Below are 15,701 nucleotides of genomic sequence, written 5' to 3'. Positions count from 1 at the left end.
GCTCTGAGTGGCCAGTGCCACCAGGTGACGTCAAAGACTCCTTCTGATAGGCTCCTTCAGGTGTTGCTAGCCTATCCTCTCTCCTAAGTAGCCAAACCCTCTTTTCTGGCTATTTAGGGTCTCTGTCTCTGGGGAAACTTTAGATAACGAATGCAAGAGCTCATCCGAGTTCCTCTGCATCTCTCTCTTCACCTTCTGCCAAGGAATCGACTGCTGACCGCGCTGGAAGCCTGCAAACCTGCAACATAGTAGCAAAGACGACTACTGCAACTCTGTAACGCTGATCCTGCCGCCTTCTCAACTGTTTTCCTGGTGGTGCATGCTGTGGGGGTAGTCTGCCTCCTCTCTGCACTAGAAGCTCCGAAGAAATCTCCTGTGGGTCGACGGAATCTTCCCCCTGCAACCGCAGGCACCAAAAAGCTGCATTACCGGTCCCTTGGGTCTCCTCTCAGCACGACGAGTGAGGTCCCTCGAATCCAGCAACTCTGTCCAAGTGGCCCCCACAGTCCAGTGACTCTTCAGTCCAAGTTTGGTGGAGGTAAGTCCTTGCCTCACCTCGCTAGACTGCATTGCTGGGAACCGCGACTTTTGCAGCTACTCCGGCCCCTGTGCACTTCCGGCGGAAATCCTTTGTGCACAGCCAAGCCTGGGTCCACTGCACTCTAACCTGCATTGCACGACTTTCTAAGTTGGTCTCCGGCGACGTGGGACTCCTTTGTGTAACTGCGGGTGAGCACCGTTTCACGCATCCTTGTAGTGCCCGTTTCTGGTACTTCTCCGGGTTCTACCTGCTGCTAAGAGGGCTCCTTGTCTTGCTCGATGTCCCCTCTACCACCTGGTCCAATTTGCGACCTCCTGGTCCCTCCTGGACCACAGCAGTGTCCAAAAACGCTAACCGCACGATTTGCAGCTAGCAAGGCTTGTTGGCGTTCTTTCGGCGGGAGAACACTTCTGCACGACTCTCCACGGCGAGTGGGATCCGTCCACCAAAGGGGAAGTCTCTAGCCCTTTTCGTTCCTGCAGAAACCTCAGCTTCTTCTGTCCAGTAGAAGCTTCTTTGCACCCACAGCTGGCATTTCCTGGGCATATGCCCATCTCCGACTTGCTTGTGACTTTTGGACTTGGTCCCCTTGTTCCACAGGTACCCTAGATTGGAAATCCATCATTGTTGCATTGTTGGTTTGTGTCTTTCCTGCATTATTCCTCTAACACGACTTCTTGGTCCTTAGGGGAACTTTAGTGCACTTTGCACTCACTTTTCAGGGTCTTGGGGAGGGTTATTTTTCTAACTCTCACTAGTTTCTAATAGTCCCAGCGACCCTCTACAAGGTCACATAGGTTTGGGATCCATTCGTGGTTCGCATTCCACTTTTGGAGTATATGGTTTGTGTTGCCCCTATCCCTATGTTTCCCCATTGCATCCTATTGTAACTATACATTGTTTGCACTGTTTTCTAAGACTATACTGCATATTTTTGCTATTGTGTATATATATCTTGTGTATATTTCCTATCCTCTCACTGAGGGTACACTCTAAGATACTTTGGCATATTGTCATAAAAATAAAGTACCTTTATTTTTAGTATAACTGTGTATTGTGTTTTCTTATGATATTGTGCATATGACACTAAGTGGTACTGTAGTAGCTTCACACGTCTCCTAGTTCAGCCTAAGCTGCTCTGCTAAGCTACCATTATCTATCAGCCTAAACTGCTAGACACCCTATACACTAATAAGGGATAACTGGGCCTGGTGCAAGGTTCAAGTACCCCTAGGTACTCACTACAAGCCAGTCCAGCCTCCTACAGGGATTAAGTGTGGGATATTGTTTGAGGTGTTGATTGTGGGAATGTGTTCTTGATAAGAGTGAAGCCAACCATACTACTGCTTTTGAGGCAACTACAGTACTAACGGCAATAGAGAAGTTTAGGTTAGATGAGAAATATTTGCATTAGGGTACTAATGCGCAAGGAGAACTTTTTTCTAATGTCTTCTATCGCTTGTTGAGTGAGTATGTTGAGACGATGGATGAGAGGAATTGTTATGTGTGTACACAGATTCCTTCATCAGTGAGGAAGGAGTTACGTACCATAGTTTGTCTTTAACATATGGAATAAGCTGTAGTCTGCTACTAACAAGATTCTATAACCAGGAGTACATTTAGGATTTTTATTCAAATTATGGCATGGTGTTTTCGTTTGTCCCTATAATTGGGTATTTGAGTAGAGTAGCTAAAGATAATGACATAGTATCAGTTAGAGGTTCTTTGAACCTACATTGACATTTGGGACAGCTTATGCACTCCGCAATAATTTACCATTCTTGCTTACACCGAGAAAGAAAAGCTTCTTAGATCGCACAGATGACTGGAGAAAGGCATTGAAGGGGCAGTGAGAAAAAGGCTTAGAGAAAAGGGCTTACAGGAATGATTATGCTTATAGTGCAATTAAAATGCAAGGGCAATTAGCTTTAGATGCATAACACATAGGGAAACTTTGTATATATAGGCCTAAATCATGCACTGACACTTTGTTTGTGGGAACGAGTGAACGTAGACATGTGTTTTTATTTCAGAGTAAATGGACGTTTATGTTGAATGGACAGGACCCAGCTATTCCTAGGATTTATTACATCTGTGGTCTTAATGGTTATGACCGTCTTCCAAGAGGATGGTTTTGGACATATTACTTGGGAATAGTTTTCCCAAAGATTTATCAAATGAATGATTTGAAGAAGTTTTCGAAAGTGACTGAATTACATCATATGAGACAGAGGAGGGAGTCTCCTTCTGGTATAGTGGGAGATATATTTGGTGCAATGATTCCTTCAGTAGGAGTTATTCTGAATTCAATAAAGATTCAAAAGTTGTCTACTATTGTGGTAAACATGCTGAAAAAAAATTCAGGAGCCATACACCTGATAGATACTGAATTAGCTGCGGAAAGAGCCATGACTCTTCCGAACCATCTTGCTTTAGACATTCTGTTAGCGAAGGATGGTGGGGTTTGTGGAATGATTAACTCTAGGCATTGTTGCTCGTATATTCCTAATATTAGTAAAGAAATTAGAGACTTAATTACAAATCTTACTAATGAAAGTGCTGATTTGAAAGAATTCAAAGAACCAGGTGTTTGGGAAAAGATTGGCAAAGGTTTTGCTTCAGTGGGAAATTGGCTCAGCAATATTTGGAATTGATTCTATTGAACATGTTGCAGGGAATATACATTTCTGTGGTTTACATAATTAGAATATGGGTAATGTGTAAATTATACAAAATAATTAAATTGAAGAGGTCAACGAATGATCAGAGGAGGGAAGAAAAGGGAAAAATTGTACAGGTAAAATTCAAAAAGGGAACAAAAGTATGAAGGGATTGAATTGACAGAATTTTAGCTGATGAAAAAATTGTGGTGGTAGTTAGTGTGATGACACATTTAGTCATCAGAGGAGGGATTGCTAGTGCAGATGCTTCAATACAAATTATTAATAGGTGTTTATGTATTACGAGTAATGGATTTGTCTAGAAAATATAATAACTTAGAAAAATAATGCACACATTTGAGTGGCAGCCAATGTTAAAGAAGTGTACTTATTAATAGTCTAATTCTATGAAATATTGAGCATATGTTTGATTAATGTACTCATGTGTCATATTATGGGTTATGCATTATGTATTAGCTTATTAATTGTAGGCCTCAACTTAGCGAAGGTCTTGGCCTCGTTGCCAGGCCTCATGTCAAGCTGCATTTCTTAACGTTAAAATAAATGGCTGTCCTAGAGAATTAACCTGTGATTTTCCATCGTTTTGTGTAAATGTGCACGCAGCTGAGAAAGTTTTCTCATGAGAACCGACTGCTAGAAGATGCTGTTCTTGCTAAATGTAACAATATGTATGTATTGTGTCTAAGACTGACTTTCTCAGGAGGCGAACAATGGAAACACTGACTGGAGTAGAAGCTGCAACAATATTGTTATGCGATGGTGCGGATGATGAGAACATTGCACAAAAAATCAATCAGCGACATGTGAAACGGAGTAGTGGTAGCCTTCATAGATTTGGAGTTTTAACTTTAATGGACAAAGTGTGACCATGTGATCTCTTGACCAATAGGGATTTGGGAAGTAGTTTTAATGAATTTCACTTAACAGGACTGCACTGAGAACAAACCAGCATTTTTGCATTTGCCATTTGCCCATTCTTGCCCATTTTCCATCTTGACAAGAGACGTGCTTAACTTTATTGCTTAAAGACTTTGCGTTTTCTGAACTTTGATACTGAGTCCTGATACCTTGCTGATCGACTGATGTCCTGATGACGAAGGCTATCTTAGCTTGCCGATCCAACTGATGAGAGTTATTATTGTACCCATATATGAGATGAATATTAGCTTTTTCTTTCTAGGTACCAAACGCAATGTTTTGCGAGAGCCATAGTTAGATGTTTTTCCAATTTCGTGTTACTAAATCATTTTGCATGAAGCTCAACATGCTGATGCTAATCGGACATTAGATAAGGATCCTCACTAATGAAAATCTGCTAATAAGGAATGTTGCTTTATTAATTTCTTTGCTGAGTCTACTTGTATGGGATCTCGTGCACAATTGTTCTTGTTATGAATTTTATTAATTTGCACCATAACCTTAGAATGTATAATAGTTCAAGCTTTGAATAGATTACATTTCTTCCGCCACTTTGGACAGCCAGTGTTGTTTCTGTATGCGTATCATTTGATTTTGAGATTAATTTACGTAACTTTAACATTGTTAATATAGGGAAATATCCTAACTTTTACCAAAAGGTGTGGTTATTCTTGGCTGAAAAGTCATGGTGTGTGACAATTACTGACTATTGATTATGTAATTGATTATTATTGATATTGTGTATTGGTTATTATTGATCTGCATGTACTGAAATTATAGTGGGATCATCTTAATTGCGAGTCCACAGGTTCATCGGCCTCATCACGTCCCCTTGTAAGATTACTTATTAAGGTCAGAGGCCTAAACAGAAGAGGGGACTCTAAGAGTCAGTTAATTGACTTCCTGTCACAGCTACAGGGCCACAAATTCTGAAGAAGCCTGCCTTGGCGATTTGATAGTCAATATTGTCTGATCAAAGCTAACTATCCAAGCTTATCCTAGAAGACATAGGGGGTCATTCTAAGTCTGGCGGGCAGCGGAGGCCGCCCGCCAGACTTCCCCCCTCCAAAATACCGCTCCGCGGTCGAAAGCCAAAAGGCCGCCTGCCAGCCCAGTGCAAAAAACCCTTCCCACGAGGACGCCGGCTCAGAATTGAGCCGGCGGAGTGGGAAGGTGCGACGGGTGCAGTTGCACCCGTCGCGAATTTCAGTGTCTGCAAAGCAGACATTGAAATTCTTTTTGGGGCCCTCTTACGGGGGCCCCGCGACACCCCATACCGCCATCCTGTTCCTGGCGGGAGAACCGCCAGGAACAGGATGGCGGTATGGGGTGTCAGAATCCCCATGGCGGCGCAGCAAGCTGCGCCGCCATGGAGGATTCAATAGGGCAGCGGAAAACCGGCGGGAGACCGCCGGTTTTCCCTTTCTGACCGCGGCCAAACCGCCGCGGTCAGAATGCCCTGCGGGGCACCGCCAGCCTGTTGGCGGTGCTCCCGCCGACCCTGGCCCCGGCGGTCCGTGACCGCCGGGGTCAGAATCACCCCCATAGTCTCAGTGTTCACAAGTTGCACCAGAATGTGCTGTGCCTGGGAGAGTCGTCAGAGTACAGTTTGGTTACCCAAGACAGACAATAGCCCAGTTAAAGGGGACCACTGCTTTTGACATAAGTGGAGAATAGTGGCAACTGTTTTCTCTCTGAACTTCACCCAGACCTGAAAGGACAGTGACCATTGTGGCCAAAGTCATCCCTCCATGTTTGTCGAAGGAGTTTCCCCAGGAAGACCCTTATCACCGGGTTGAAATTCTCAGCAACCTTCAGCATCCTGTTTTCCTTGAATCAGGACAACTTCTTTGATGTCTATGGTTCACCATATACCCTGGAACTTGACGGGAGACTACTTTGACTGCAGGGTAACCGTTCTTCCAAGCCTTATTAACCTCTCTTACTCACTCCCCGATGCAGCTGTTGGCCACCACTGAACTAGATAGTTGTACTCCCCTTTATAAAAGTTTGCAAATATTTTTCACGTAACTGTTAACCACTGTAGTTGCCAATACTTGTTTATGATTTGAATGACAAGAAGTGATTTATTATTTTCTTAGATTATATCTCTGGATCCCTCTGGTGAATTTTCTTCACTTTGGTGTCTAAAATGTTTACAAACAAGACCAAATGTTCGAAATCGCTGTTGGAATTTTTGGGTCATGTTTTTAATTTAATTGTTTTGTTCCCTTTGACAAAGCCTGGCTGCTCAAAACGACAGCTACCCAGGGCTGAGCTAATGTTTTGCAAATGAGCCTGAGTAGATCCAGGTTGAATTTGTGAGTTTATTACATAGTGAGGTTGCACAACCACACAGTTTTCCTCATTAATATGAAAACCGCTGCTGTTCTAGACTTTGCACTTCAGCAGCAAGGTTGTCCTTAAACAAGCAGATAATCGTGTCCGAGGACTTGATATGCCTTTTTTCCAGTCTTGAACAAGATACAGTGTTTCCATTACTGCGTGACCCAGAGTCTGGATCGGACTTCCTCTGCATCTAATAGTGCTTCGTCCCAATTTCACCATTCTCTATGAATACTTTTTTTTTTTTTTTTTTTTAAATAAGCAATCAATAATAAGGTACTTCTGGTCTGTCATCTACTCATATTCTAAAGACATTCTTTACTGTTTAAAAATAACTGAGAAATCAGGATATCAAATTCTATGAAACGTTGTATATTGCATAATAACAATTAGAAACTCAATATACCAAGCCATGCTCAAAATAAACAATTTATTTGAGTAAGCTGTATTATCACTTTGCAATTAATCAAATACCACAGAAACATTGGCAATTGGACATTTGCGCTTTAAAACACACACCTGAATGAATATGGGAAGTTCAAAGGGTCGATATTTCAAATCAAAAACACATTAATGTTTTTATCAAACGCTTTGTGTGGAAAGTCACTCATGGACCCTCCTACAGCGCTCAGGTCTGCAGGGCAGGCTTCCAGGTCCGGTGAATCCTTAGTTAGGGTTCTGGCCAGCTTGGCCATTTGAAGCGCAGGGGTTATTTCTGTGCCACTTTAACATCAACCGGATGCCAAACACTTCACCCTTGAAGAGCAGTTACAATCTTTGGTTCAGGAATCATGCCATTTGTTTCACCAGCTGTTTCAATACTCTGCCAGGTGGCTAATCCTTGCAAAAAAAAAATTCACTGTTAGCATCCCTTCGTGTCCTACTGAAATGGGAGGCCAGAAAGTTATATTCTAGGAAGAAGTGAACCGAGGATGTGTTTCACTCAGGAGCATGACTGAAAGGCACACCATTTCTAAATCAATTTGCTCCAAGTGAACACAAAGTTACTTTTTTCACAAAGTTTATCAAAAAACTACTTTCATTAGTGGATTCGATTTTTAAAATTAGGTGAAAAAATACGTTTCAGTTATTGTGCTAGAGCTCAGAAATGGAGGGATTTTATTCATAACTAGACCTGTTCCTGGAAAATAAACTTTGCCTGCACAATACAAACATCGATTTATAATTGTTCAATATCACTACATACTAATCTCATTGTTTCACATATCCCATCTTAATATACTAAGCACTCAACTCCATGCACTTAGCTGGCAACCTTTAGGGGTGACTTGGTTATTCATAAAAATAAGTTTTTTGTATATGGCAAAGGCACGTTTCTTGCCACAAGTCACTTCAAGGCTTTTAAACTGCAACCCAGCCAGCGCACCCTAGTGCTTTCTAGAACCATATTTTTTTTGTCATATATGTTGGTGGTATAAGTATGCAGAGCAATCAACATATAACTTAACTTTCATGTCACGGTTGTATTTTTGAACCATCTACCATGGTCTTACTGGAAAATTAAAAAAGCCAATAAGGTGAAACCAATGCATAGTACATGGTTTATGGACAGGGCCCATACACCCACAGTGACACTGCATTGCAGTATCACAATACAAAATCATAAAAGATGGTTTGTAAAAAGGTGTGACCTCCCAAAAGGCAGTTACATATGGACATGCCTTCCAGCCTATGTTCTGGGAGACTAGTTAATCCTTACATGGACGAAAGAACAGGGCAAATTCGTCATATCAGTAGCACATGGCTGCTGTATACCAAGATGGACCTACCACTACCCCGCTATCAGGATCTACTGTAGCTGTTAACCATGTCCTCGGGGAACTCTCTTCCTAACCAAGGTTAATGCATCCCAGTATGCGAATATCGTCACCATGGCCAAGTAGCTCATGTGACCTATTTTGCGTCCTATGTCAGATCTTTATCGGCAGCTGAGTCAGTTCTGACTACAAGGTGGCCAACAAGCAAAATTGACTGCTGTCTGTTTTCTGCAACGGGAGCCCACACCCCATTGCCAAGCATTCTAGGCCCGATTTAGCCACAAGGCCTAAGATTCCCTTATTGCCTGTCACCCACAGGGCTAGGAATTATCCATTGAGGGTTTCCATGGAGGGCCATACAGGCAACACCTGACACTCATTCCTTTGCTGAAACTGCCATGTCCTTATATACCTGAATAAGGAATCTTCTTAAAGTCTTTCTGACCTCTTAGTTTCCTTGATTTTGGGGGGGAGGCTACAGCCGCAGATCTTCCTTTCCCATTCACATCCATCATCACAAGCATGACACACTGTGACTGGCAGGTAGATAAGGTTTTCGGCCTGAGACTGAAACTAGCCTATCAGTAAAGGACCTCCAACATGGACACACTGTGTACATAATGGGTGGCCTCCTCTGCGTCATTCAGGGGTCCGCTTAGTTCAGGCCTCAGGTTGCCTTACTTTCTGAAATTGGGGCTGCATCTTTAGTAAGGAAAGTCATTTCACCTGTGCCACTTTTAGGGTCCTTTCCTGCCAGAGCAGTTCTCCTCAGCTACCTTTTCTCCCATTGCATGCTAAATTTGAACTTCATCCTGCACTTACCACAGAGCGTTGGACCTGCATTTTCATTCTAGTTGTTGAGGTTTAGAGTTTTGGAGGCTGAATATTGTCTTACTATTGACTATCTTGCTTTGGGCTTGTGGGATGAGCTCCCCGATTCCATCTCAGACAAACCATTTAGTGTGACCTTCCGTTTCCCCACTGTTTTTTTTAATTTATTTTTTTAAGGTGAGATGTCCTTGTCTCATTCTGGATAAGGTCCTTCCTGTTATGGTCACCTTGTTGAAAGGTCAAAATATATCCCTTTTTGTACATTGTTGGTTGAGTGTCTATCTGTGCCTGGAACTTGTAGGATGGTGGCTTTAACTCCAGGTCCCTGACTATGGTCTTTCGAACATGCCCTTTTTGGTTGATGTTGGGATTTGTGATGGGTTGCCTCCTGTGCTCCTATTTTCCAAAGGAATAGAGTTGGCCTCTAGTTGAGACTTATAACTTGAAAATGTGGACACATGGGGGGTTATTACAACTTTAAAGGAGGTGTTAATCCGTCCCAAAAGTGATGGTAAAGTGACGGATATACCACCCGCCGTATTACGAGTCCATTATATCCTATGGAACTCGTAATACGGCTGGTGGTATATCCGTCACTTTACCATCACTTTTGGGATGGATTAACACCTCCTCCAAAGTTGTAATAACCCCCATGGTGTTTTTACTTTGCCAACTTTACCGCATTTACCACATTTTTTGCTGGTTTATGGCTTTTGGTTTAGAAAGTGCTTGCTGTTTAGATTCATTAGCATGTGATGAAGACAGTGCTATTCACTAATCACATTTGTGCGTTTGCGGTTTTGTTTGCTGTCATGGGAAAATGTTGTTGGAATTACAACTTTTTCTATTCACAAATTAAAGATGTGCACACACAGTCTTTCTGATAGATGTAACAAAAACACTGTCCCTTTTTCAGAAGTAACAGTCAATATTTTGCTCTTTATATAATTTAATTCACCACAACACAAGTTCACCTTCTGGCTCCTTTACATAGCACTTTTCTTTAAGGCTACATCTTAGCTCTGCTAATAAAATATATTCACCAAAGGGATCTATCACCCCGTTTCCATATACTTCTGGCCTACGTTGTCATTGCTGATTTGCAGGCAATACGGGTACCCAAACAATTCTAATCTATTAGAAAGCACCTCCACTAATAAAAATAAAACAGCTATTGACTTTACTAATGTTTGTTTTGTTGTAGTTTCTGAGGACTCAGGGGATTCTGTGGCCTCTTCAAAATGCACTTTTCTCTCTTTTAATAGGTCTTAATCTACCATTGGTGGGGTTTGACACACTTTTGTTTTGGAATTGGTGAATGGCTATACGCTGTGTTTCATGTTGGATCTGGGTACGATCAGGGAAAGGACATTTTATCAAGCCGGTACTGAGCCATGCTCTTCCTGCCCAGGATTCTTGCCTCCAGGGGTGTAGCTTCAGGGGGGTGTTTGGGTTGTTACATCCCCCTAGGACATTTGTTTTCAGATAAATAGTAAGGTATGTGTGCTTTCAGTTGGGTATGGAGAGGTGTCTGTCAGAATTCACCAGGAATTTTGACATACACACAGGGCCTCATTACAACATTGGCGGGTGGCTACCGCCGCCCGCCAATGCGGCCGCACTCCCGCGGTGCCCATTTGGACATGCCTACGGGCGGAAACCAAGTTTCCGCCCGCCGGCCCAGCGGGGATGTGGGCCGCAACATGGGAGGCGGCTCCAAATGGAGCCGGCGGTGTTGCGGCTGTGCGACGGGTGCAGTTGCACCCGTCGCGCTTTTCACTGTCTGCTCCATTCTTTCTTACCTAGGTTCATGTTAAATAAATAACAATACATACCTCCCTTCATTTGTGCCCTACCAAGTTCCCCGGCAGTGGGCTGAGGGTCCCGTGAGATCTGACCACTAGGTATTGTTGGTGTGGGCTGGGAGTTTGTGTTTTATATCTCATCATTGATCTTTGCAGGTATGAGGTTGGGCGACCTTTCTCTGGAATGACAGACTTCTGCCCATTGTTTGTTGTATACTTTGCAACTTTTGACTTGTGTCCCGTTAGGACTTGAGGTATGTGTTTTTTTGGGGTTGTATATTTGTTCTTGACCGATTCTCATTTAGTGCTTCCCCTTTTTTCATGTCTGTGCGGTTGGAAGTGTTATGATCTATACTCACATGGACTTTTATGTTGGTGTCAGGTGTCCCCTAGAGTCTCTCAGCCTCCATTTTTGGGAGGGGGTTTTCCAGAAAGGATGCACTACTGTAGCTGTGTATTGAGCCAATGGTTAGAGTGGCAGACCCGGATGCAGAAATCTGGCCCGGGACCAGGGTTCAATTCCCACCTTGGCGGGTCTTGGGCTCAATTTCCTCAGACCTGATAATTCTCGCATCGGTGCCTAATCTAATTCATGGGTCCCACTCTGTAACTCTGGGCAATAGCTTGCTTAATCTCCACAACGGCCCCAACAGCGCTGGGATGCCTGGCTTCACCTTGGAGGTTGCCCAGGAGTGGGCACGTCACAGGGAAAAGCCAGGAGGGGTTCCACAGCAGTATGCGTACAGAGCCTTGAGACCCTAACGGGTGAGTAGTGCGCTATACAAGTACAAAGTTTACAGTTTATATGGTGTTGTGTACTCCAAAAGATCTGGGATTGGATGTCGAGGCCTTCTGTGACAGTACTTTCCACTCTGTATTCTTTTACTTGTTTTTGTAGGGCCAGGAGGCTCTCCCTCTTGGCCCAGTCTGATGGTCATCATCGGGGTCTCCTGCTTGGTAGTTAGTGCCCCGGCTGGGAGATCGACTTGTGGACCGTGTTAAACTTACAGGACTTCTTGAAGGGACTGAAGGCTGCCAGCCCTGCCATTTTCAGTGTGGGGTCTGCTCAAAGACCCTTGACTTACCATCTTGATTGGCATAGGGCTTGTATTGAGCCTCCTCAAGGCTGAGGTGATTTGATGTCCTAAGTATGGTTTCTTCTGATTCAGGATAGTATCCTGTTGCGGATTCTTCCCTTCCCATGCAACGTATGTTACACAATTAAAAGCTTACAACTGTTATCCCCATGGTTTGTAGGATTGTTATAGGGGTGTGCAGCCTCTGGTCTCATAATGGCACCCAGAATCCTTGCGTGGGCTTTCCTGCCCCAAACCTTCCTAATTGATGGCCTTTTCCCTTTGAGTTAATGTGTGCTCGATCTGGTGTTTACATTCTGTGTTGAGAGGCACCAGTGGTCTTGGTCCTTGGTCTTAGTGTTTCTTCCTCATGGTCGCTTTGAGCTTTCTTTCCCCATATTTCCAGGTGTGCTTAATTTATTTCATGACCGCTAGCTTTGGATTCCTGAGCTCTCCACTTTGGCCTGTTTTGGGTTGGTTCTTGCTGGTATTTAATTTCATGGGCCCAGCTTCCCTGCACATTCTGTTTCTGCTGAACAAAGGAAGGAGAGGGCACACTGCCTTACATACCAGCACTCAGTTCGCTCAGGTGTACTATGATAATTACAGTGCATGGTACAACTTACTCTCATTGTCCCATCTGCTGTATAAGCTTCTTTCACTTCTCACTTTATTTTAGTACTGGTGTCTGTGGCAATATTGGCTTTCTGGTTACGGTCCTTCCTCTTTTGGGTCAGGATTTTTTGTTTTCTTATTTGGTATGCTGGTGGGTGCTGTTTGTGTCTCCTTTGGCACTTCACTTAGAAATACAAAACTTCAGTAAGAAATACAAAACAATGTTGGTTGACATGCTTGAATCAATCACTGCTACCGGCTTTTACTGAAGGACCCATTCTATTAATGTGTGTTCATTATGCAACTACAGACAGAGGAGCCACATGGTCTGGAATACGGCCATGACTAATACAGTGGCTGGGAAGAATTAAAGCATTGTTTTATAAGTGAGATGCCCTAATATGAAAGGTATGTCAGATGTGGGTCCCAAGCTCACTGCGCCAAGAGGTTCAAAAGAATTAAACTGTGCCTCGATGAGGACCAAGGCCAAAAACATTCACCTGACCAAACATTTTCCACCTGGTTGCAGCCCTTGCCTGGCAGTTTGGATTAAGCTGTTCCAGCAATCTGATTTTCCTATGGCTACTTTCTGTCTGGAATGGTACAGTGGGCATGGAAAACGACGATCTACGATATGGGCCTGAGAAAGTACCAGCTGCTAAGGTTACTTCAAGCATTTCATTCATCACTTTTTGTTTGTCTGCTCTGAAAGAACATTAAAATGCATAGGATAAGGAAGTGATGGTCAAGTAATGCTGCTCTTGCTTTCAGTAAGCGCTTTACCATGTATTTTTGAGTTCTACATTTCCAGTCCTTATGGCTCTCCCATCATACCAGCTGTGTGCCAAGTTCGATTATGACCTTTTGAATGTATTTAGTTGTGGTCGCCTGAGCATTCTGAATAGTTTTAGTCCTTTAAATATTGACATAAAAGGAGTAGGGAAAGAGTTTATACTATTCTTTTACTTGGTCAGGAGGAGTCCTTTCTCCAGGATTTCACACACATCATGATGTAAGTACTGGTATGAGGTAACATAAGACAAGTAATGATTTTACTAGTAAATAATCAAAGCATTTTCTTATTTCTGCCTTTTCTGCACTCATCACATTTTGTCTTTTTTATTTTGTTTTTTAAATTGGAAATTAGGGGAGAACGTCCAGTCATTAAATGTTGATAGGAACGAAACACCAGATCACTGTTGCAACGTTATCTGCCCAAGATTACAGAGATTTCCATCACAATTAGTAATCCAAAGGAGTTTTACCTAATGACTTTTCTTCCTATCAGCTGCCCGCTGCAACAATTCCTACCTCTTAGCATGTAATATTTTACTGATCCTGGAAACAGTTTAGAGAAAGAGATTAAGAAAACCACATAACTGTGGTCTCCTTTAACTGTGATTTTGTTTTCTTGTATTAGTTTTTTTTCTGGTTAATGTTATGCACGGAGTAACAATGGAGGGTGGAAGGGGGGTTGGGGGGGGGGGGGGGGGGAGGGGTGTATGGTCTTCTTGCCCTAAGCCCCACTCTAAACAGAGCTCTGCTTCGAAGGTCACAACAACAGAGTAGCAGCACAAAAAAACTAGTAAAATTGTAAGATGGTATGGTTTTAAGGAATGGAAAACCATGTTTGGTAAGGCCTCCTGAAGCAACTTTGGGGCTTATCCTGCCAAACCTACGACCACGGAGTGTTACTGCTGCTTCAGTTTAACATATATCTTGTGTCTTGAAGCACCTACTGACATTATTATATTTTACAATATTTAAACATGGCTTTGAATTGACCCGCTTTGATGGTTCACATCAGTACTGACGTGCATTGACAGAGTTGTGAGTTTTTGGGGTGAAATTGCAAGTGTGTTTCTATAGGGTTACCTAGGTACAATAAAAGATGTGTGTTGGTATGTAGTTCTTAAAACTGCTTAGTAAGGTATGACGTAAATCAGGATTAGTACATGTGGGTCTAAGTATTAATTCTACAGGCCACGTTTTGCTCCGTTTTCTGTCTGAAGTACACAAAGATAATGGCCAGGAAGGATGAAGGTGAGGATTTGTCTTTGGCTGCAAGGTCTGTTATTACAAAGGCGCTACAAGTCGAGTTTGGAGTGAAATGACTTTTTGGACCCACTTGAATGTGTCACTGGGCCAGCGTGGACAAGTACTGACATGAAGCACTAGGGACATTAAAGGCACCTGCCTTAAGGTGCAACCATATGAGTTAATGTACGTGGAAGAGAAAGAGAAGCAGAGGAAAGCCACTGAGTGCTTGATGTAAGATGTTGGAGAAAGCGATAGTGGTGCTGGAGAAAAATGCAGGTGATTTGGGGGGGGGGGGGGGGAGAGGAGATAAAAGTCTTATTTTAAACCAATAATGAATCCTATATGCTGCAAATAATTAGTTGTGTAGGCCCCACCAAAGCATTGACCCCGGATCCCACAAAAGAATGATGCTGTCCTGAAGTTATGATGCTGTCCTGAAGTTATTTGAACATCACAGTCTCAAACTATTGTAACTGATTTCCATTACCTAACTTTAGACCAACATACAAATACATATTTATTAAATATTTAGGTTTTGTGTCATTGCTTTTTAATTCCGCTTGCAGTTCAAAAACTTCTACAGACTCGCAGAAATATTTTAAAAATAATCTCTGAATGTGTTCAGGAACTATGATCACTAATGCTGTCATTTAGATCCAGGCTTAATCTTAGGGTGCAAAACTACTCTCGGGGCTTATTACATTCCCACAAGATCTAAGGTTTTTTTTGCACACAGTTTGCCATTTTGTATAAAGCGAAAAAAGAAATAACGTGCACATTAAGTCGCACGTGCTATTTACACCTGATACTCAGGTATACAGGGGGTCATTGACTAACATGCAAAATCAATTCATAAGTGTCCATTCAAACAGGACAGAGCGCTAAACTCCAACTCAATGATACTTCTTAAATAAACGCAAAATGTTTTTCTTTCAATTTTATCACAAAGTACCTAGGTCTCATTGCATCAATTTATCAAGATATGCCATCCATTGGTTATAAAAAATCAAAGCTTATTTTCACTTAAAGATCTACTGTTGGAATATTCTGCGTCCAACTTTATTAAGTAA

The sequence above is a fragment of the Pleurodeles waltl genome, chromosome 11 (genome assembly GCF_031143425.1).
Source record: "Pleurodeles waltl isolate 20211129_DDA chromosome 11, aPleWal1.hap1.20221129, whole genome shotgun sequence".
NCBI classification, from domain to species: domain Eukaryota; kingdom Metazoa; phylum Chordata; class Amphibia; order Caudata; family Salamandridae; genus Pleurodeles; species Pleurodeles waltl.
The sequence above is the reverse complement of the archived record's forward strand: the minus strand, read 5'-3'. Positions refer to the sequence as shown.